Genomic DNA, 23178 nt, shown 5'->3' with positions numbered 1-23178 from the left:
GACAGTAGTTCTGAATCCTAGTTGTCCATTAGAATTACCAAGAACTTAAAATAAATAAATAAACAAACAACAGCAAAAAATTCCAATGTTCAAGTTCTATAAATATGATTTAATTGGTTTGGGTGTGGGCCCCAGCCATCTAGCTATTTTAAAGTGCTGCCAGGTGATTTTAATGGACAGAAGTATTGAGAATCATTGTTCGTAACCTGCTAGGTCCATAATCCAGCTATGTCTGCATGTTTTCCTCTTAGAGACTGGGTTTCTGCACCTGAATCATAATGTAAGATCAAGACCTTTACAGAGACCACAGACACTAAGCCTGAACTTCAAGTACTAACTTACCTAAGATTCCCCTTTGCCCTACTTTTCTTTCCTATCAGGTATTCAAATTATCTTCCACTCTTGAAATTAACAGCTATTCTGGAATTTGTTCATGTATTTCCAGACATTGCCCACACCACGGACTTTCTCTCCCTATCTCTAAACAATGGAAAAGTAGAACCCCAGGCTCTGGCACCACTCAGACCCTTCTCACGCTCATCCTTGTGTAACTAGCTTAGAGATCTATTTCATGGGCTGGAGAATGGCAATATACTTTCTATTAACATATCTCTTCTGTGTCTTTGTAGTTTTTTTATACTATTTTCTTAAATTGCTGAGTATTGATTATTTATGGATCATATTGTTAATTACTTTATATGCCTTAATCACTTTATTAATCTCTACAACAAAAGTCTATTCATTGTTGGCAATGGTTTGGAATTCAAGGCATAATGTGAAAATCAATGTTCCTTCATTGATCATCAATGAAATTAAGCACATTATGCTATTTAAAAAAAATAATTCCTCTACAAGAATCTTATTCGTCCAATCTTCTACAAGTGTAGAAGATTCCTTACTGGCAAAGAAAAAATATGCACACTACCAAAACAAAAAGTTTGTTTCTATTTCAAAATGATTGGTCAAATGTGTGATAAGAATGTTATTTTGTAAGGAAATATATTTTTATACCCACGGATATCTAAATCATATCACTCAAATACAAATCCATTGGTAGGAAAACATTGAGCAGTATTCTCCTGTTAAACTTGCCAAACAATTTTATTTAACTCATATGATTAATCTTACCTTATCCCTTTCAAATGAGTTTAGATAAGTGCATTTCTTCCTAGAATAATCTTGGTTGGACATCTCAATTCTATAAACATGTTTTGAGTGTCGTTAGTGTGTCTGCATTAAGTGAATTTCCATGTGTGAAGCATTCTGAGACCCCTGCAACTTCTGTCAGTGCTGAAGCAAAAGAAATCTGGAACAGAAGTCATGTGTAGAACAGGTACTGAATAGACGGCAAAGAAAATATTCATAGGGGTGATGCAGAAAAATAGAATATATAATGTTTTGTGCTTTGCACAAGGTTGAGAAAATTTGGGCGGGGGTGGGGAACAAAAGGGACTGGATAATTTAGACTGGGTCCAAGAAAGTAGTAATACCTACATATGTTTTGTTTGAATAGCAGGACAGTTTTAATGTTTCAGAAGAGGCTTCCATGAGATAGTGGGTGATTACATTGTGATTCTGTATGATTGGCCCATTTACAGGAAAAAAAAAAAAAAAATGCACACAAAATCCCACACCATTATGCCATATGTTAAGCCTGACTCAGAAATTAGAGAAAAATGAACCTACATAAGTAATGTGTCAGTATCTTTTACTTACAAGACATTGTGAAGACAGGCACTGATGATGTAGAGTCAGCAAGATAAATGAATAATCTTCCCTGCCTTTTAGGGTCTCCTAACGTAGGGAGTAAGACACATAAGTAAAATATCTGGTAACTTAAAATAATAAAACAAATACAACTGTATTGTATGGGAAGTAAACACAACTTTTGTTGGACATTTCTATCAAAAGTGACAAGGTTTAGATTAGATACTAAATCCAACGAATGATCTTTTCCCTGAAAAAATGCTAAAGCTTTCTGGTCTGTGGTACATTAATAGAAGACTGAGAACATTTGCAAAGTAATAAAAACTTTAATGTTGACATTTTTGAATTTATCATATTTTAAAATAGGGGCTCTGGATCACATTAAGTGGGTTTGACAAATCCACCACTTATTAGCTGTGTGTGCATGGGTAAGTTTCTTAATATACATGGGCCTGAGTTTCCTCATCTGTAAAATAAATATAATAGTATTAATAGTAGTCACTTCTTGGGATCTTTTTAAGGTGAAATGAATTTACATATGTAAATTGCTTAGAATTATGCCTAGCATATATTAAGGGCTAAAAATATTGATATTTTTATTGATTTTTTTGATATTTATTGATATTGCCAAGTAGAAATAATAGATCATGTAGGAACTTTGCCATTTTAATTATTATTCCTTCATACAACCCTTCCATTTTGGGTAATATATCTTGAAATTTATTTCCCTGTGAAGATTAGAAACTAACCAAAGCTCCTTAATAACATTACGAGAGTATTTCTACAAGCAAATTTCATTACAATTACATAATATAGTTTTTATTGAAATTGAATTTCAATGAAAATATTATACATGTACATGCTAAGTAATTAGCCAAGCACAGGTCTAATATGACAGCACACAGATACCTGAGGTAGAAACGAATGAATGAAGATAGTCTCAGAAACACAAATGAAGGAAGTATCAAGGTAAAACCAATATAGATAGGTAAATGCTTTAGAAAGCTTTAGAATTTATTTCAAAGGCTTAGGCTCAACAATACAGAACGCAGACTGGTGGTTCTATTTTTTGGCATAACAGGAAAAAAAAAAAGAAAATTCTCATCATTTATCCATGCAGATCTTGCCCTTTCTGACACCTTAAAAGCCTCTGACAATTTTTCCTAATGTACATTCTTGGGTAATGTTGCAATAGTACAATTTGGATCTTTAGTTTTGAAGACCAATATTTTATCCTAGTTCTCTTTGGGTCAAGAGTAGTATGGAGGATGAGCTAACCTCATTACAAACCACATTATCAAAGGTGAAAATAGTAAGAAGATTGCCTTGCAAAATACATGAGCTATTGAAATGCCAAAGATAAACTGGGCGGACAACTCATAAAACAAGGAGATTTTAACGCTAGCTGAGACTGTTTTGAAGAAAGCAGATGAAACGTGAAGAAATGCATCTCCAGATTTAGAAACAATGGTTGCATTCCAATACTGTAATGGGTATGTTCATCAGCGTTGATGCCAGTGAGTGATGAAAAAGTTCACAGGATGAAACCTTTACTTTGTAGTTTTTCTTAACCTCTCATGCGTCTAAAACTTGAACTGTCTGAACTTGAAATTAAGAAACCACATCTTGATTTTGACCTCTTTTTTTCTTCATACTTGATCTTTCATGCTTGATCTTTCATGCATCTAAACTGCTGTAGGTAATTCATATCTGTTTAGCTTAACATCTCCCTGGGAAATGCCTTTATTATCCTTTTATATCCTTACTAAAGAAAAGTGAAAAAGGAAGAAAGGGTTTAGAAAAAATATTCATATAACAGTCAGTTTTCCCTAGGTGATCCCTTCAAAGCTCAGTACATTTTAACAACTAAGGTTTACTGTTTACTCCTGTTACCTGTTGGCTGTGTGTTAGATGTGGCTGTTCTTTGCAACTCATGTCTTCATTACAGGATCCAGGCTAAAGGAGCAGCTCCTCTTTGGGACATACTGTCCCCATGGCTGAGGAAAAACAGGAATGGCTGAATCACTCACTGACTTACAAATTTCTGCCCAGATATAATGTCAGCATTTCAGCCTTTATTCCACTGACCAAATTAAATCTAATGGCTATGCCTCATAGCAATGGGCCACAGAAGTAAATGTGGCTCGGAGGGAGTCACCTTCGTTGACCTGGCAATAGGATGATATGATCATTAATTTTATATGTCAACTTGACTGGGCTAAGGGATGCCCAGATGGTTGGTAACACATCGTTTCTCTGTGTGTGCGTGAGAGTGTTTTGGAAAAGATTCGCTTTTGGATTGGTAGAATGTGTGAAGAAGATCTGCCCTTACCAATGTGGGTGGGCATTGCCCAGTCTATTCACGGCCTGAATAGAGCAAAAAGGTGAAGGAGGGCAAATCATCTCTCTGTCTTCTCGAGCTGGGACATCTGTCTTTCTCTGTCTTTGGACATCACAGATCCTGGTTCTTGAGCCTTTGGACTCTGGGTCCTCTACCAATGGCTCCCCCATTTTTAGGCCTCCAAAATTGCACTGAATTACACCATGGGCTTTCCTGGTTCTCCAGCTTACTGAGAGCAGACAGTGAGACTTCTCGATAATCATCTGAGCCCATTTCCATGATAAATCTCTCTATCTGCCATATTCTACCCTTTTGGTCACTTAAGTTCATTTGTTTCCTACCTGCACACAAAACAAACATTTCTTTCCCCAAAAAGACAACTCAAAAAGTCCCATCAATCGTGACATTAGACTCAGGTCTGGGATCTTATGCATGATGATGTTACTTGCAATAGAAAATTTTATTGTTATCTCATGTTAGCATAGCAAAATCATAATTGAAATCATGCAACTCTCAAAACAAAAAAAGAAAAAATAATAGAAGCATTCAGAATTAACACAAAGTTCAAACTCAAACTACCCAGTTTTGGTGACAAATTATGTCTGAATCTTGTACCTGTGGGGGCTTAGAAATTAAATGACACATATAGACAGCTAAGAATTGATCAGACACCTTTTTACAGATAATCTTACAAAATCAGAAGTGTTAAAGACGTTAAAAAGTGCATACATTGTGCCACCCAAGCAGATGTGCCATAGAAATAGAAGAGCATTCAGATCTGGATTAGATTCTTGTCCCTGCTAAAGGAACTGCAGAATTCTCTCATTTCTGCACCAGCTGCCTGAGTTGTTAACAATGTTAGCAGCTAACGGAAAAGGTGACTTAGAAGCATGATTCCAGCAGGAGCACCTGTGGGGCTTATTCTATCCTTGATAACCACTACTAAATATAGTCTTCACAGTTCTGAACATAAACTGAATGTAGAATCTAACAAAAGAGCACACTCAATTATATCAAATTAGCATCTGAGTGTATGTAATCATGGAGTTTAGACCAGAGTTATTAAGCTGTCCTTTGTAGCACGGTGACAACAATTGAAAATGATCCCATGGTATAATGTAAGGGATTTTATGAATGCATGATGGCACCCATTATAATGTTTGGATGCTGACACTAGAGTTTTACAGAACATTTCCACATATGCAGGGCTGAGAAAAAAAAAATCAGGCTTCATGTGTTCCAAAGTACTCGCTAATCATTTAAAACTTTGCCCTCTGACAAAGTTTGTATTTTTATAAAAGTTCCAGATTTAGAAGAATGAAAGTGTGAGTATGACCAATAGAGATAATGTTCACACTACCTGGATCTTCAAAGATGATAATAATAATAATCGCAATACCAGTACTCTAAAGAGTCCAACGTTATTTGTAGCCTCTACCAATTATCACCATATGCCAAAGGAAAAAAAAAAACTGTTTCTGGACAGCTGCTGTAGAAAGAGAATGTATGGGACCAAGAAAGCTGATTTGCTGTTGCAACCAACATCTTTAAATGAATATCTGCAGCAGTTATGTGCTGCTCTTGTGACACCTGCCCATAATTTTCACTTGGGTACAGGGCCAATTCTAAACAAATTCAAAGATTAAAAGAACTGGTGGCTCCTCTTCCTGCACCTTTGGAGGGACAAAGGAAAACCATGGCCACAGGCTTGGAAACCTATCTGACATCTTCATGTTGATGGCACTGCATTGCTCTTGTCTCTGTCATTTCATTAATCAATTAAACTAGGGTTAGATAATGTAATGTTTTCATAAATACCCTTATAGGAAATGTGCTAATGATGAATTCAGAGTATAGGTTTTCCTCCTAAAAGAATCACTTGCATATAGCCAATGAATGTGCTTCACATCAGGAGGATTGTTTATGAATTCTTAGATGATCCATAAAATTCAAGGCCTTCTTCTCATTTCTGTTTGATAAATTAGTCCAGAAGTACTAGTGCAAATTTGATTTTGGAGTGTTTTGCCTTTATTCAGAGATCTTAACAAAATTCATACAATTGCCTAAAACACAGAGCCAACATCAAGATTGATAATTCAAAGTCCTATTGATAACTTGTGCTTAATTCTCACAATCTTTAAAACTTGTGATATTTTATCATAATTTTAATTTAGGAGTCTGAGAAGTCTGTTATTGCCATACAATTTTTCCAGTTTGGAAATATTTTCTCAATTTTGAAAAATATATTATAGTTAAGTTATTACAAATCTGTAACCACTCTGTTATTTTCCTGGATGACCAAAGGCATTATGTGATTTCTTGCTACAGGATTTCTTCCTGATTTCTACAGGATCTTAATATTCTGTAGATGATATGATTGCTTTATATCAAGACAACCGAGCATTAACAAATGTAACTTCAGTTTTTAGTAACAATTTTTGTATAATAAAAAGGCTTCTGTCAAAAGCAACCCATTTTTTCTCACAAAAGTTTCATCTCATTCTTTTGTCACAGCTTTCTGTAACCATCAGACACAAATATAGAAAAAAATCAATAATGCTATCCCTTCTAAAATATTTCATTGTCTATTTTATCAGTCATTACATGCAAAAATTCTGAATGCCATACTAAAATATTTGCAAGTAAATGTGAGATTCTGAAGACCCAAAGGGATTATAAAATCATTACTTACATTATTTGAAAAAGAAAATTAATATCCTTAACTAATCATGAAATGTCTTGGGTCACACTGATAAAATTAGATAAATTCTTTGGTCAAAATCTTTTGTGACAACAGATGAACTGGCAAGATCATTGAGATATTTGACTTGAACTGAGAAAAGCGAAATTTATGTAGCAACAGAGAGATCAATATTGGACACACAAATTCTGTTTTTCATTTTATAGAGTCCCCCAACCCCAATATTGATGTGTTCCCTTTTGCCTCCAAACATGGTATTCATAGCTTGAAAATTGGAAGACATTCTTGACAACAGAAGATGTTTAATTGTGCAAAAAAATATCTCATTCCAGCAAAACACAGCCATTCAAAATTCAAGTTGGTGCTCTAATACGTTACACTAGGTCCAATGGTCATCTTTTCCCACCAAAGGTTAAATATGAGTCTAATTATATGAATTGGAGCTTTAACTTAATCTCTAGACAAAGTATCACTGAGAGATTGTGTAGGATCCACCAATCAATTTTATCGATTCCCTGGTCAACTTTTAAGTTAGTCTTTAGAAACAATTAAATGATACAATTACTTGTTGAAAGCCAAATACTGTGTTGAAAACACTCAGTTGAAAAGTAACATCTCTGCTTTTTAGGAGTGATTGCCTAGTCCAGAACAATTACACTTTAATACTTATTCATACATTTATTAGCATACATCCTACATAATAGGACTTAGTGCATTAAAAAATTATTGCAGCTGCAAATAATCCCTAGTGTTTGGATTGCAAGAGCAAAATATGCAGGGTATGGTAGAGTTAAAGAATCTATTGTTTTCAAAAAGGTGATTCTGTTCCGGAAAGAACAGAATATTCTAAGTCACAGAAGCTGAAAAATGCATAGTATTAGAGAAACTGAGCAAGCCTTTGTTATCTATAGAACACGTAGCAGGGAACAGGCAGGAATGTAGAACATTTGGTATGGGCCTTGACTTTATTTGAGCTGGAAAGAAACAGAGAATAGGCATGTTCTGTAGAAAATAACTCTGATGACTATGAGGAAAATTTATCGAAAGAAGAGTTTATTAGGAAAAGTAAACCCTTATAATCGAGTGGTTCAAACACTATTGAACTTTCTGTTTCATGTTACAGTGCAGGGAAGGTGTTCCTGGTAGAATCCGGGAGTGAAGGAGGCTCTGCCACATTCACAGACACAGGCTAACAGTAGCTCTTCCATCATCAATATGTGGCTTTCAGTGACAGAGTAACCACCATTCCATCTCAAGGGCAGGGTAGAGGGAAGCAAGAAGGAATACACATGGGGTAGACATGGACATGGCACCCTCACATACTCCATTGAAAACAAGCTTAGTTGTCTGGCCAGATTTAACTGAAGAGGAGGCTGGAAATTGAGTTGTTTGGCTGGGTAGCTACATCACAGGTACATCTAGATTACCATGGAAGAAAAAAGAGCATAGATTATCCTGTACAATGAGCAAGCTACACCACAGATACTAACATATCCTCTCTATATGGCAAAGATTCCCATTAGAGACAAAAGTGAGCATGGAAAACCTCTCTCCCCTTGGTGACTTTTTTTGATTTCCTCCTTTCAATTCTTTTGTTAACGAAATTATCAACACTGCCCTGATCTCCCTGACTCTACTGTATCTCCTCTATCTCATGGTTAGAATAAAACTATTGGGAAAATCTAATTAAAAATAATAACAGCAAACAAGCAAACACTGTTGAAGCTCGTTGCTCTCATTTCAAAGCTTAGCAATGTGGTAAATTCTATTATTGTGTTTACAGATATACAAAATTGTATTTTTTGTCCCCAAATTATCCCCTACACCACACAGAAAGATTATTGATTGCAACTTATTAAGTGATTTGAAGAGTCTTCCTGTGGGAAGAGGATACTTTTTTTGCCATATCAGGCATGCCATGCAACTTTCTTTGGTTAATGCAATTGAGAAAATTTGACAGAATGGTTTAAGAGCTATAATATTCTTTCTTAGTGATCCTTCAGCCCCAAACCAAGAGTGAATGTAAGTCAGAACCACAGAAAATGCACAATTGCAGACACATAATATGGTGAGAAATAAATGTGTAAATTTGATGATTATTTGTCACTGCAGTATAATTTAGGAAAAACTAACACAATAGAACAGGTCTCACCCTATAGGGTGGCTTTCTTGATAAGGAGTTAAATTCCTCAATGTGAATTTCTTAATGGACATAAATAACCAAAACTTAAGATATCACCCTTTGCTGAATAGAATGAACATTCCATTTAAACAGCATAATTATGATACATATTAAATAGAAAGGCTATAGCTAATGAGAGAACAACAATAAAGGAAGAATTTTCAAGGGGAAGAAATCCTATCTACTTATTTATGAAGCATAAATAGAGCACTTTCTGCTATTTCTGTTTATTTTCAAGTTCTACATGCCTTAAGCTTGGGTAAAAGTCTAAACTTACTCTACCTTTGCTATTTACAATCTCTCAGTGTTCTTCATATATGAAAATTTAATCATGATTTATTTTTCCAAGGACTTGGTATTAAGGTATTGTAGTTATCTCAATTCAGTGACTTCCTCCTTCATGATTTTTCTCTTTCTCATTCTAACTATAGATGCATAATACAGACTATAACCAGTCCTTTTCTTCTGCAAACATTTAACAACTTAGTCTCACCCTATTTCTTTCCCTTACAATCTCTCATTCATATGTCTATATTATTTCTAGTTAAAATGGGCTTGAACACACTAAGAATGGTGATTTTTCTCAGCCCTTGTAGTTTCTCCATCTTGTCTCTCATGAATTTCCTATCACTAGATCTTTTTGTTTTCCTTGCAGCAAATTAACAAATGCAATGAAAACTATTACTTCATGATTCTGCAATGGAATGTGGACTGTCAATAAACTTACTGCTATGGATGACTATTGCTTTTTAAAGAAGATAAATATAACTTTAGTTTATCTGAAAGAATTTTGAATATATTATGAAATGTTTAAAATAATTATTCATAAAAGAACAATATAAGCAATATCTATGAATGAGAAAGTTATTACATAAATCAGTAGCAGACATTATTAAGATGAGGTCTATTACACAAGCTTAATATCTTATTGGAAGTCCTTTGCATTTAATTAATATAATTTTAAATGATCCTGAGTTTTCATTCTATCAAATTCTGTATGCTTTCTACTTGGCCACACTTTGCTGATCTATAGATCATTTATTCTATGTGCCAAAAAATAATAATATTGCCATACATTTTTAAAAATTTATTTTATAATAGCATGCATAGAATAAAAATTAAAAGATGTTTTGTGTACATATACAGTCTTGGAAAGAATTCTGGAATAATGAATATGGGAATGTTAAAAATGGCTATGTTTGTGTTGTAGAAAATTAAGTTATTTTTACATTTGTTTATATTTTCTTATATTTTTCTGTGGCAACTTTTACTTGTATACAAAAATGTAGACTTATGACTCTGCATAAATACAAATTTGCTTTAGTTTCAATTTTTAATCTATTTGCTGTCATAAAATTATTTTTTATAAATTTTGTCATACCAATCATCCTATGTCATAAATATTAAAGCAAATTATTAGACTAAAATTAAACAATTCATCTAGAAATAAAGTTTTTTTCTTACCTAACTTGCCAAATTGAGTTCTACCTAAATAATTATGCAAAGATATTGGGTGAGTTTACAACTTCTAAAGCCAGACTTTTGAGAGAATTGTTAACTGATAAATATAATATTTCCCCCATCAATTAGATGCTCAATTCCAACTCAACATATTCACTACCAAATAAATTACCTTTTTTTACATAAATAGTTCTTTATCATTAATATCTACTGGTAATTATTAGCTCTTGCCCTTCCCTAAACTATAACTTTTCACTGATTTTGCTACAGAGATACTATTATAATAAAAGTTCATCTTTTGGTTATATATTTTGTAACAGTTCAAGAAGCCCAAAACCTGTTACTAATTTAATGATTATATTAGCAACACTGGTTTTCCATGAATGTCATCTGAGCAGCATTCTGTGTCAAAAGTAAGCTTTAGCTTCCCGGTGCTATTCCACTCAGGACAAGGTACTATTCCGGATGTTCAGGATGGGTCAGTCCCCACTCTCCTTGTATCTTGCTCTGTCTTTAAATTGCTAATTTAAAAGAACAAGAACTGTCTTATCTGCAGGCACAATTTATGCCCAGCGGCAAATAGTGAGTAAAGTTTTATTTACCATTTGAAATGATAGACTTCCTTAGGAACACAAACACACACACACACACACACACACACACAATCTACGCAATCAAAAGAATACGTCTCTCCCTGAAAATCTCATCCCATAATAAACTTTCCTAATATTTTCCTGCTAAAGATTAATAAACTTCTCTTGAAACTTATATCTAATTTATGTGACTTTAAGGGTCATGCTTTAATAACAATGATGAAACACGATTATTACTTCCTAATGCTGAAATTACAGTTTTTACATTGTAAATTTTTCCTGCTATGCGCCCTGTGGCACTAACATCTTTATCACTCCATGTGTTTCTAGTTTTAAAACCTTTACCCCTGCTGTTTGAAAAATATTTCTCATTTTCGTCCCCTATGGAGTACAGAAATCCCTAAAGGCAAAGCCATTAGTGATCTCTCTGCCTTTCCCCAAACACGTATTATGATCACCAGTGCTGTTCCCACTGCCTCATTGGCTTTTGGTAAAGTATGCAAATGAGATGTTCAAAATACACACTTTTTGCAACTGTGCAAGTTCATACTGATTTATAAAATGGGCAGGCTATTAAAGTGACTGAAAATGTCAGCAAGATTTATGCATGGGTGACAAATTATATTGGAAATGTTCATTTTTAACATGCTGCCCTGGGTTTTTTTTTTTTTTTTTTTTAAACAACCTAGATAGTCTCTGTGAAACATTTGTTTTAAGGCTATTTTTCCTTCCCCAAACATACTTTTGACAGTGACTTTTTGACTGGAAAAATAAACAATGCTACTTCACAATCATACAAATTGTATTTTATCACAGAAAGCAGTACTTGGAAGATATAATAAATTTGCTTTTGACACCCATTTTTTTCTATGTACCATTAGTCCACTGTGGTTAAATAGTTTCCTTTTATAACAGATAACTTGAATTGCATGCATAAATATTTCATCACTAAGATATAAAATTATGTAACTATCAAAACAATTACCCAGTCACCTCTGAGGAAAATATTTCATTCATATTAAAAAATGCACAACTTAGGGAACAAAGATAGGAGTGACAACTGACATATATCTTCTGGAGTTTATGATTCTATCCCTTGGAAAATTCCATGTTAAAATGGTCTAAATGATATTCAGATCACTTTTCTCTATTATTTGTGAATTTGTTCCGGTATATCTCAGCTCTGTCTGTGATTCAACCAGGCAGTTGTAGTACTCTTGCCAGCCCAAGTGTGGTCTTTGAGCAGAGGTCTTGATATTTTATATCTCTGGATGACAGCCATTCATTCATTGAATGAAGCAAAAGAATAGGGAAAAAATGATGCTGGAGCCAGTTTACACAATGCTATTTTAAGAAATTAACTAGATCATCCTGGCAGACCTCAAGACATACATGCACACAATAGAAATATCACGAGTAAAATAGTGTGGTGTATCACAATTACAGAAGAATGGATTATAGAAATTAAATGCAGTAAATGAAGAACCACCTATGACTAATTTTACAAAGAACAGATCTCATAATAGCATTATTATGTAGTCTTCCTAGTTGGAAAAGTTTGGTATTAGAATTCTAATTCTACTTTTTATATTCAGATCAGTTTGTACCAATACTATTATTGCAACTGATTTTCCTAATTAGTTCATTAAGTTGCATAACAATTGGTTTACAACTAACAACTCTTCTTGATGTTAAAACGGTGAAGATAAAATTGATTTAAAGCCTACTTCTGATCATTCATTCTTACACGTTCATATGTCCTGGTGTTTGATGAAGCTCTCCTTATATGGCTGTGCCAGCCTCTCTTCCCTGTTTTCACTTAAGTGCCATGACTATGTTCTTGCTTATTAAAGAGAGTTAACATTATGCATTGTACTGAAGAAATCCAAACACTGTTAAAAGGAAAAAAGAAACAACAAAAACATCTGCTTTTCATCAAGGGGCGCCATCTTATAGCTTCTACTAGAATGAAGATTTTAAGAGAAAGCAAGAGGAGTTATGAGTAGGCACTGACTCGCATAGGTGAAGATGCAACTATAAAAGATTAGGAGAAGAGTTTTGTCTTTTTGTTGGTGCTGTTTCTATCTAAAACTCTTGTACTTTAAAAGAAAAAATGCCATTTGTAAGACATTGTTTGTTCAAATATTTTCTGTGCAAGAGGAATGATATTTAATTTTAATTGCTGAAATAACCTCATAATAATGTTTCTCTCTCGATTTCTAACTTTGTTTTCATGACTATTAAATGGACCCATCAGTCTATTCGTAACAGTAAGTTTGCCTTCAAGTCATTATCAAAAAACACACTCCCCTGATTGACAGTCATTCCCATAGAAACATTTTTACCCCAGAGGATATAAGTAGGAACATTCAAAAAGGAGGAAGGAACCAAGAGTACAAGAACATCTGGTTATAGTATCAAGAAAATTTGTCTATGAGACAAGCAAAGTGTATCTCCTCTCCTCATTGCTGCACTGTAATGCATTACAGAATTTGCTATAAGTGGTTCAGTCAGAAACCTAACCCATAGAACTTAGGGTTAATAGATCAAAACAAAACAAAACAAAACAAACAAACAAAAAAAACACATATACTTGCACATGTAGGTATATGTTTGTTGTGTATGTAAATATAATTACATGGATATAATACTCAATGAAAGATCATTTTTAATCTTGCTTGATTTTGTTGTTATCCTTCAACATTAAATCAAATAAAATGAAACAAAAACTCCACCATGCATGTTAAAACCTCACATTCAAATTACTAATTGCTCTTCCTGCACAATTGGAAATGTCACCATTTTTTCACTATGTTGTCTCTTCTTCCAGAAATCTCATATTGCTTTATTTCCCTAGTAATAACTCCTTATTTACAAAGTTAGTTTCACCAGATCAAAAATGGTGAAAAATAGTTCAATAAACATTAATTGAGCATCTAATAAATGTTAAATATTGAGTTAGGCTGTGGGAATACAAAGATTAAAAAGGCATGCTTCCCACCAATGAGGGAGTGAAGTATAATGACAGGGAGTGGAGTGCCTAGGCTATCCCTTGAGAAAAAGTTTCCATCAAATGCAATCATTGTTTATGGTTTAGAACACCAAAAGTTAGAATTTTGGGGTTACTCTTATAATGAAGAGTAGTCTATTGCATAAATTGGTGAATCTCTAATGAGGCATTCTATTTTATTTAAATTATTTTTATGTTTTAAAATATATCAGCCTTCTACAACCCATCCCTCAATAATATGGACAAATTTCTAATTTCTCCAAAAACAATTTTACAAAAACAGGCCTTTTAACTAAATTCCACCCTACTTGTATCATCCTCATTTATCTTATGAAATCTCTGCCTTGATGTTATTGGACAGTAAAAAGGCTGCAATGGGACCCCTGTCAAAAGACAATTTTCTTCTTTGAATGATAAGCAATGGAACATGTAAGAACAAAAAGCCAACTGATTAATGGCATGCAATTCATCTACAATTATCTTGCCCATGTTACACAGTCATCGTATAGATTGGACCAGATCATTAAATTATGTGACAGCAATCAGCCATCTAACTTTAAAAGAGGTGGGAAGAGCCAATTTAAAAACTTAATATCTCAGGATGATACAGTAGCCTGAAAAAACCAGCCAATTTAGAGAAAATTACCATATGTACCAACCAGAATGATAGATGTGAGCCTTAGCTAAGCATTTGTCCCTGTGCTGATGATGTTTGGAACTCAATAAAGAACTCTGTGCTTCTTTAAAATGTGTTTGAGAATGCGGGTGGCCCAGTGCATTAAACACTTAGAAAAGGGAAATACAGACTCTGGGAGGAAATATGTTCTCTTGGTAACTTTTTACTCTCCACAACCTCACTGGGAACTTTGGAATCATATTCTGGGATGTGAAGATCAATGTTTTATTGTGCTCTTCCATGTTTACTTCTTAGTTGTGTCTCATATGTATTCTATCTATCTATGCATTAGATATGCATTCTGTAAAACCCATAGCATGAGATTCTTATTTAAATGGGAATGACGATTTTAGATGACAGTGGAAAGGTCCAATAGGAATTACTCCTATAATTAGCATTTAATTATAATTGGCAGCCAGAGGATATGAAAGTAGTTGATTGAAATATTAAAAAAGTAAAATGTATGCATCCCCTTCTCATTCTTTCAGTGAAACAACATTGTCGAAGGTGTAGCTTTGTGTAAGACATGGTAGCAAGCATTAGGGGTGCAGGAAAAGGGGGACCTAAAAGAGCTCAGAATCCAGTGAGGAAACAATCCATGATTACAGTTGACTTAGATAAATGCCATGCTCTGGGCAAGCGCACATTGGGAGAAACATGATAAGAGAGAGTACACTGAAGAGAAACCTAACATAAGTGACGATCACAAAGAATGATATTGTGTTAAACTAAGAAATATAATGGAGCCAAGTATAAGTTCTCCTAAAACAATCAAAGATAAATTCCAATGCATACTGTCTTAGCTGGGGCTGATGCAGCAAAATATAGTAGAGTAGGTGGATTAAACAGTAGAGATTTATTTCTTACCTTTTTTTTGGAGGCTGAAAAGGCCAAGATCAAGGGGTCCTCCTTTTGGCTTCCAAATGCCATTTTCTCACTGTGTCCTCACACAGTGGAGAGAGCTTGAGCTCTAGGCTTTCTTCCACTTGTTATAAGGACACTAATGTCATAGGGGCCCCCCTCTCATCAACTCATCTATACCTAAATATCTTCCATAGACCTCACTTCCATTAACATGATGGGGGGGGTTAGGGATTCAACATACCAATTTTGGGTGGGCATACACATTCAGTCCATTACCCATGCCTTATCTCAGACAAACCTGTCTCATTTCTATTCAAGTATGATTTCATTATACGCAAAATTATTACTCTTCCTTTACTTCACATAGGAACTTGAAACTATGCTGAATTCTTATCACCATCTATTTACATTGAATTAATGAATGCTAGAGAAGTTTATGAGAAGGTTTTAGGGTTAGGTAGCATTTGATTTCCCATGGAGTCAGGCCACACGATCACCCAGACTGATTGTCAATTTCTGTTTTCTTCTGGTAGAGGGCAAACTGGCTTGATTGTTTTAGTGTTAGTGGGACCTGAGAAAATGTGGCCTTACATGGCATGATTTTATTTTGAAGTATTTTGACACTGTAAAGGAGAGAATAATATGTTATGATTTCTTTTTCTCTTTTAAATTGAAAAGAAAATCTCCTTTACAGAACCTCTGCCTGCAGAGCCCAAGTATTTGGTAACTGACTCAAAAATCATTGCTACTCTTTTTCTAAAATTGAAAAGAACACAACATCCAGAAGACAGACACAGTATTGGATGATTCTCACCTGATGCTACACAGAAAGGGACATTTGAGGTCACACATTTTTCTTTGAGCATTATTAAAACTTATCTATGTCTATAGAGACACTCTCATGAAATAACTTAGTTGACTCATGAGCTTGTGAGTCTAACATACTCTCATTTTTACCTGTTCATTTATAGTGAATTATATTAGGTGAATTTTGGCCTGATGATAAAACTGGTAATAATGATAATAATATTATTCACAATTGATGAAGGCTTTAAGTTACATGCCAGCTTTTCTGCTAAGTCAGTTACATGTATTACCTCACTTAGTCCTAACAATAATCTTACACCATTGAGGCACGGAGAAGGCTAAGCAATCTGCCTCAGGACATGATGGTGAAAAGATGATGAGGCTTAGATTGAGCACAGGTCATCTGACCCCACAGATAATTCTAACCATTGTGATATAGTAGTTGGTAACTGAATTAAAATCACAGCTACTCTTTTTCTAAAAAATTAAAAGGAATCAAGACCTAGAACACAGACCAAATACAACATAAGCATAGCCCTATGAATCTCTGGATGGTTCTTATGCCGTAACACCAAGCTTTAGCTTTTACAATTTTGGTAACCCTCTTTAAGAGGAAGAACACAAAATATGAATATTTAAAAATATATATACATTTAGAGTGAGGAAAGCACATTCAAATACAATTTGTGACAAGCTCTTGAAAATGGTAAACCACATTAAATCCTGAAAACTAATGCAGTCGTGTGTTGCTTAATGACAGTAATACATTCTAAGAATGTCGTTGTTGTGTGAACATCCCAGAGTGTCCTTACACAAACCTTGATCATATAGCTTACTACACACCCAGGATATATGACATAGTCTCTTGTTCCTTGGCTACAAACCTGTAGAACATGTTACTGTACTGAATACTGTAAGCAATTGTAACACAATGGTAAGTATCTGTGTTTCTAAATATATCTAAACATAGAAAAGACAATGCATTATGCTACTATGATATTATGTTCAAGATGTCAGTATGTGATAGAAATTTCTCAGATCAATTATAATCTTATGGGACCACCATCCTACATGCAGTGCATTGTTGACCAAAACATCTTTATGCGGCACATGAGTGTACTTTTTTTTTTTTTTGGTTTACATTTTTTGATCATCTCGTCATATAATTTCTTAATGATTCTTATTTTCTATTCAATGAAGAGGTAATTAAATCTTTCCTCTGGCATATTTGATCTTTTATTTTAATTGGTACTTAGAAAAGTTACTGTCAGGCTCAGAGCTTTTTAGGTAAGAGCACGTAAATTTTTAGAATTGTTATCAAATGTGGTGAAACTTCTTTCGAAGTTCTTTTTGTGGAAAAAAAAAATTACAAGTTTTAAGTTTTGGAAGAACTTTCTGCAGACTAGCTTCTGTTTTAGGAAACTCTGAACCTTGCTTCTCTTCCACGAGGTATTCTTCCAGTGCCAAGACACCATAGACCATGATCATTTTGTGTTGTGACTTCTGAATACACCTTTAGGTGGGTCCTGATGCACGGAAAGTAGGTATAGAGCATGGAGACACACACTTGGTAACCATTCCATAGCAGGATGACTAACCAAAATCAAACACAGGCATGCATGGTAGCAAGATTTAGCAAACAAAAATGCAGGAAGCCCAGTTAAATTTGAATTTCATATGAACCACAAATAATGTTTCTTAGACAAACTTATACTAAAAAATTACCCATTGTTCATCTGAAATTCAGATTTAACTGGTGTCCTAAATTTTATCTGGCAATCTTACAGAAGAGTCTGTAAAACACATAAATATAATCCACTAAAACAAATAATGTATCATCAACTAAACTTCCTCAGAGCAAGACACTTGAATGGCCTACAGCTACTCCAACACAGTCTTACTGGAGGAGAAGGAAGAAGAGGAAATTGAAGGGGGAATAGGCAATAGTTTTAATTAATAATCATTAAAATATTTTACTTTTGCAACTTTATGACCACATAGCAAATAAATGGATATTGCCAGGGCCACTACTAGTACCAGACACCCATGCAAGTGAAAAACCCTAAAGCTTAGCTTGGTGAGCCTTGAAATTAGTCAGCCTAGTTCACTGGATCTATAACAGACAATGCATTATTGGCCCATGTCAAAGTGCTATGATAACGCACCAAAACTTTGCAGAAAGTTCCACCAACTCAGCCTCTGAATTCTAAATTCTTTACTTTCTGAGCATTCATATACTCAAATCATACTACATTATCTCATGGTTATTTCCTGTAATTAACAGTGTAGTTATTTTCTGTTTTCCCATTTTTCTGTTTCCACAAATATATTTATGTGTATACTGTATTTTTTCACAACTAGATTTTAAATTCCTCTAAGGAATTATGGAGGCTTTCCCCGCTTCTTATATTCTTCCTAGGGTGACCCAAATAGAACCTGAGTGAAAGAAAGGGGAAAAAAATTACTTAGTAGGATAATGTATTGGAGTTGTTTTTGTATAATTAGGCAGTAGTATAATTTACGTAAGGGGACGTGGCTTTTTCTTTAGAAAACGTTCTGGATGTCTCTTTAGATGTTTAAGATGAGCCCATGAGCATAGGATGCTAGGAAAGAAAGCAATACAAAAACAAAGCTAAATGATTCTGCATAATCTAGGAGAAGAATATTTCCACAGGCACCCCAGGACAGAAAAGGGGGCAAGGGTGAAGGAAGCAGGAGATTCATAGAAGATCTGGGTGAGAATGGGGTGCCCAAGTTTCATATAGAAGCTGTGGAAAGATATGCTCATCCCTGTGTTTTCTAAGATGGGGAATGATAGATACACTTCTAAGTATGACACTGGCTAATACTGGGTTTTAAAGATTTTTATTTTTCACTCCAGTAAGTTGTAATAACTCTTTCCAAAATTTTTTAGTCAACATCTAGTACACACAGCAAATTTGATCTAATGGAACTTTAGAACAATTAAAGAGGATGGGTAGTCTATTATAGGGCAAGATGGTCCACTAAAATAGGAACATCTGAATTTAATTGCAAAATAGCTACCTTCTTTAAAGTAGGCTAGTTTGGAATGGCAAGTTGATTCTAAGGCCCATAGAAATCCATGGTAAAATTGAGACTGTTTAGTTAATAAATGTGGATCTGGAGCCAAAGTTTTTGAATATTATTTTTCATGAAAAAGAAAATGGAAGCAAGAGGACATAAAGATACTATCAAAGAGGGCAACATTTAGCTAACTGTGCTTATTGACTTAGTAATTGTCCATTCTTTTTCCCACCTGCTTTACCTTCTACCACACTTATCTATTTTTGTCCTCTATTCCTCATCCATCAATTACTTGGGCAAGGCAGGAAGAAAAGGTACTTGCTAGCTCATACCACTTCAAGCAATGTCTCCCACACTACATTTTATTCCCGACCCTGTTGAGTATCTCTTTTGTTTCCTCGCTGCCCTTTATTTATAGACTTCTAGCTACATGCCCAACACAGGTAAAATGTCAGGCAGTGTAAACCATATTTCCCTGCAGCCCTTTGGTCATAACATTATAAGGAAGGCATCTTTAATTTATCATGTCCTCCTTGAGTGCCCACAGCCGTTTCACTTAGTGGAGCCCCACATCCTTCTGTGGAGAGCTTGGAGCAATGTGACAAGAATAAAATGAAGGGGTTGCATGGGGTGATCTCCAAGATCCCTTCCAGCCTTTGAATTCTGTGTTGCTGTGACTCCATCCTCCACAGATGAATGTTCAGCTGAGTGCAGAGGAAACAGCCATGCTTTACTAGTAGACTGTATCAAGGGCAAGACCACTTGGCAGATTGCATAATTCCTGGCTAAATATTTGGCAACCTAAGCTGAAATATATGTTATGCTATAATATTCTAACTGAAATTAAAAGTCTACTGTGCTATTTAGTATCTATTCATACACTGTCTCGAGGAGTTTTGATTACAGAGGTAAGGGCTGGGGAAACAGGGATGTGTGCAGGGGTTTCTTAAAAGCATTATTTGACACCTTGTGAAAAAGAACTTAAGAAAATAAATATATTTCTAAGGGTAATTTTATATTTATTGCACTTAATTTAACAAATTATTGCAGGAAACACATAGACAGCATTTTCCCAGTAAAATTATTATACTTAAATGAACTTTTGACAATGTATTAATTACAAGGACATGACCACATTTATTCTGCTGATCCAGTAATTACACACATTAAAGAAATATTTATCCACAAACCATGCAGTGTACTTCAAAACAGTATTTATTGCCAAATTACATTTCCTGGATATCTGCGCCTTATTTCCAGTTACTAGTAACTTCTTAATTTTAAGAGGAAGGGAGAAGTGATGAAGAATTTGAAAAATATTGTATAAATAAATGCTTACTGATGTGAAAAAAATTGAAATGTAGATCTTTCAAATCATAGAATGCTTTTACTTGGAAAAATAATTCTCAGACAACTAAATTCATGTGTTTCAGATGGTAAAAGGATAACAGTTATCACAATATTTCAAGTTCCTTCCTTCTCTCCTGCCTATCTTTAGTCATAAATAAAAGCATAGTCTAAATTTTAAGCCAAAATATGACATCACACTAGATAACAAAAGGAGGAAAATTAATATAATTTGCAGCTATCTGAAAGATTCAATTACAAAGTTTATTTCAGAAAGCTTGAAAACTTTTATGAAATATTAACAATTGTTTATAATACAATTGCAATAGTTCTACACCTGTAGCAAATCATAGATACAAACATTTTCATCTTCCCTTTGGATGTTGTAAAGCACAGTTGAAGAAGGGAGGGAAGGATGCCTTTCTTAAACATCCACAACTGGCAAGAGGCATGGTAAATTGTGAATTGAAGAACTAGCCCATTGAACTCAGTGGCATATTTTATTAAGCTTATCAAATAATGAAAACATATCTCTATGTTATGGCACTTGCCGCTTTGATATTAAATTCACTTCTCTGTCTTCGGAACATCACAAACATAGTATTTAGGAGATATTTTAAAACCTTGGATAATAGGAAGAAAAAGCAAGGTTTACCATGATTTTAAATTTTCCATGAAAGGAAAACTGACAACCTTTTACAGTTCTTTTTTCCAGATGAAAAAAGAGGAAATGTTATTAAAAGCTTAGCATTTAGGGCAAAAATAATAATAATAAAAAAATCTAGAAAGAATAATGGGAAAATCTATTTTTTGTTGGATGCCTTCTATTAGCTAGCATTTTATATATATTAGGTCATATAATCCTCATAACTTTTTTTAACATGGAGTGAATTGCAAAATATACTCTAAATAAAGTGAAATTATTATAATGTATGTCATAAGCTGGTCAAGTCTAAGGGCATTCTTAAAATATTAAAAACCTCAATGTATTGGGTTTTCTTCCACATTCAATTTTTTTCAGGAATTAAAATGCATCATCAAATTAACGTCTATACTTAATGGGGCAGTGTATCCAGTCCTCCTAAATTACTGTAACAATTCCCCAACAATTGGTACACCTTAGTACTTTGAAGTAGAGGAGAATTCTTCAAACACCTAGAGGAGACAGGCACGCAGGATTTTGTATAATGACAATCATCTTTAGCAATCACTTACTTTGCATAGTGCTTCAGATGCTATCAAATGCATTCAGATATATCACCTTATTTGTTTTCAGTGGGACTACATCAGAACTTGGCAGAACACAGATCAATAAGACGATTATAAAGCCTACAAACGGAGCAGAAAACCTCGATTTTGATTGTATTTCTGCTGTAGGAACACAGATAAATTTGGGATCAGTGAAATCTAGAGTACTTTTTAGCTATAAATTCAATGAAGATATTTCATAAATTATAAAACACTGCTTTAAACACAAGTATGCATGTCTTTTGAAAACTGACTCGTAGATGTAAGAATAGTGTATGCTTTAAGCTGCATAGACAATTTCTGCTATAAAATTTAAAGTATTACTCTTATTAAAGCACACAAGTAGGTTATTATAAAAAGTATTTAATATGTTTTAAACATATTTTTGGGCATAAAGTAGAGAAGGTTGTTCTTGCCTTGGGGAGAAAAAAAGAGAAAAGTAATAGGACTCTCATATCCAGAACTGTATTTATTAAGATTAGAACACGCCCCTGCCTCCCAATCTAATTAGAATGCCCTCATTGTATTTCTGCCCGAGCTACTATATAATCTGTTTCTACTGTTGGCAATGATTGAGAAATAATAAGAATTAAAGTGTGTTAGATCAAATAGATAAATGTAGGTATGGCTAAAAAGGCAAATGAAAGATTGATATAAATGATCTTCATTTATTTTTAAATCCTTCATTTTGATAGGCTACCTTTCCGCAAAATTATGTATAGAAGAGCAGCCAGGGAAAAAGCAAGAGTTTAAAAAAGTGTTTTTAGACTATTTGTGATTCATGTGACTAATTGTATATTTATTATTCCTGAGTCACAACTACTGATATTTTTGGCTTCCAGAGCTCTATGAAAAATTCAGTGATTAATGCTTTGCTTTGATTTCATACACCAAAGCCTTCACTATCTGTCCAAAAATCTATTTTTGTGGTTTTGTGGTTATGGCAATTAGGCTTCCACATCTGGTTATGTCCCAAGAGTCAGAGAATCTGGTCATTAGAAAGCAAGACTCCCAACACAGAATCCTACATCTATGCAATTAGATTGAAAAGATATGCTTCTGTTTCAATAAATTGTGTAATTCATGAAACTCTTAATCAAAGATTCCTCCTTTTCATCATTTATTTCTCATCATCCATCACACCTTAGGCGAGTGTACTCTAAGAACAACTGGAATTTAATAGTAAGTAATTGATC

The sequence above is a fragment of the Eulemur rufifrons genome, chromosome 1, assembly GCF_041146395.1.
Source record: "Eulemur rufifrons isolate Redbay chromosome 1, OSU_ERuf_1, whole genome shotgun sequence".
NCBI lineage: Eukaryota > Metazoa > Chordata > Mammalia > Primates > Lemuridae > Eulemur > Eulemur rufifrons.
Note: the sequence above shows the minus strand (reverse complement) of the source record.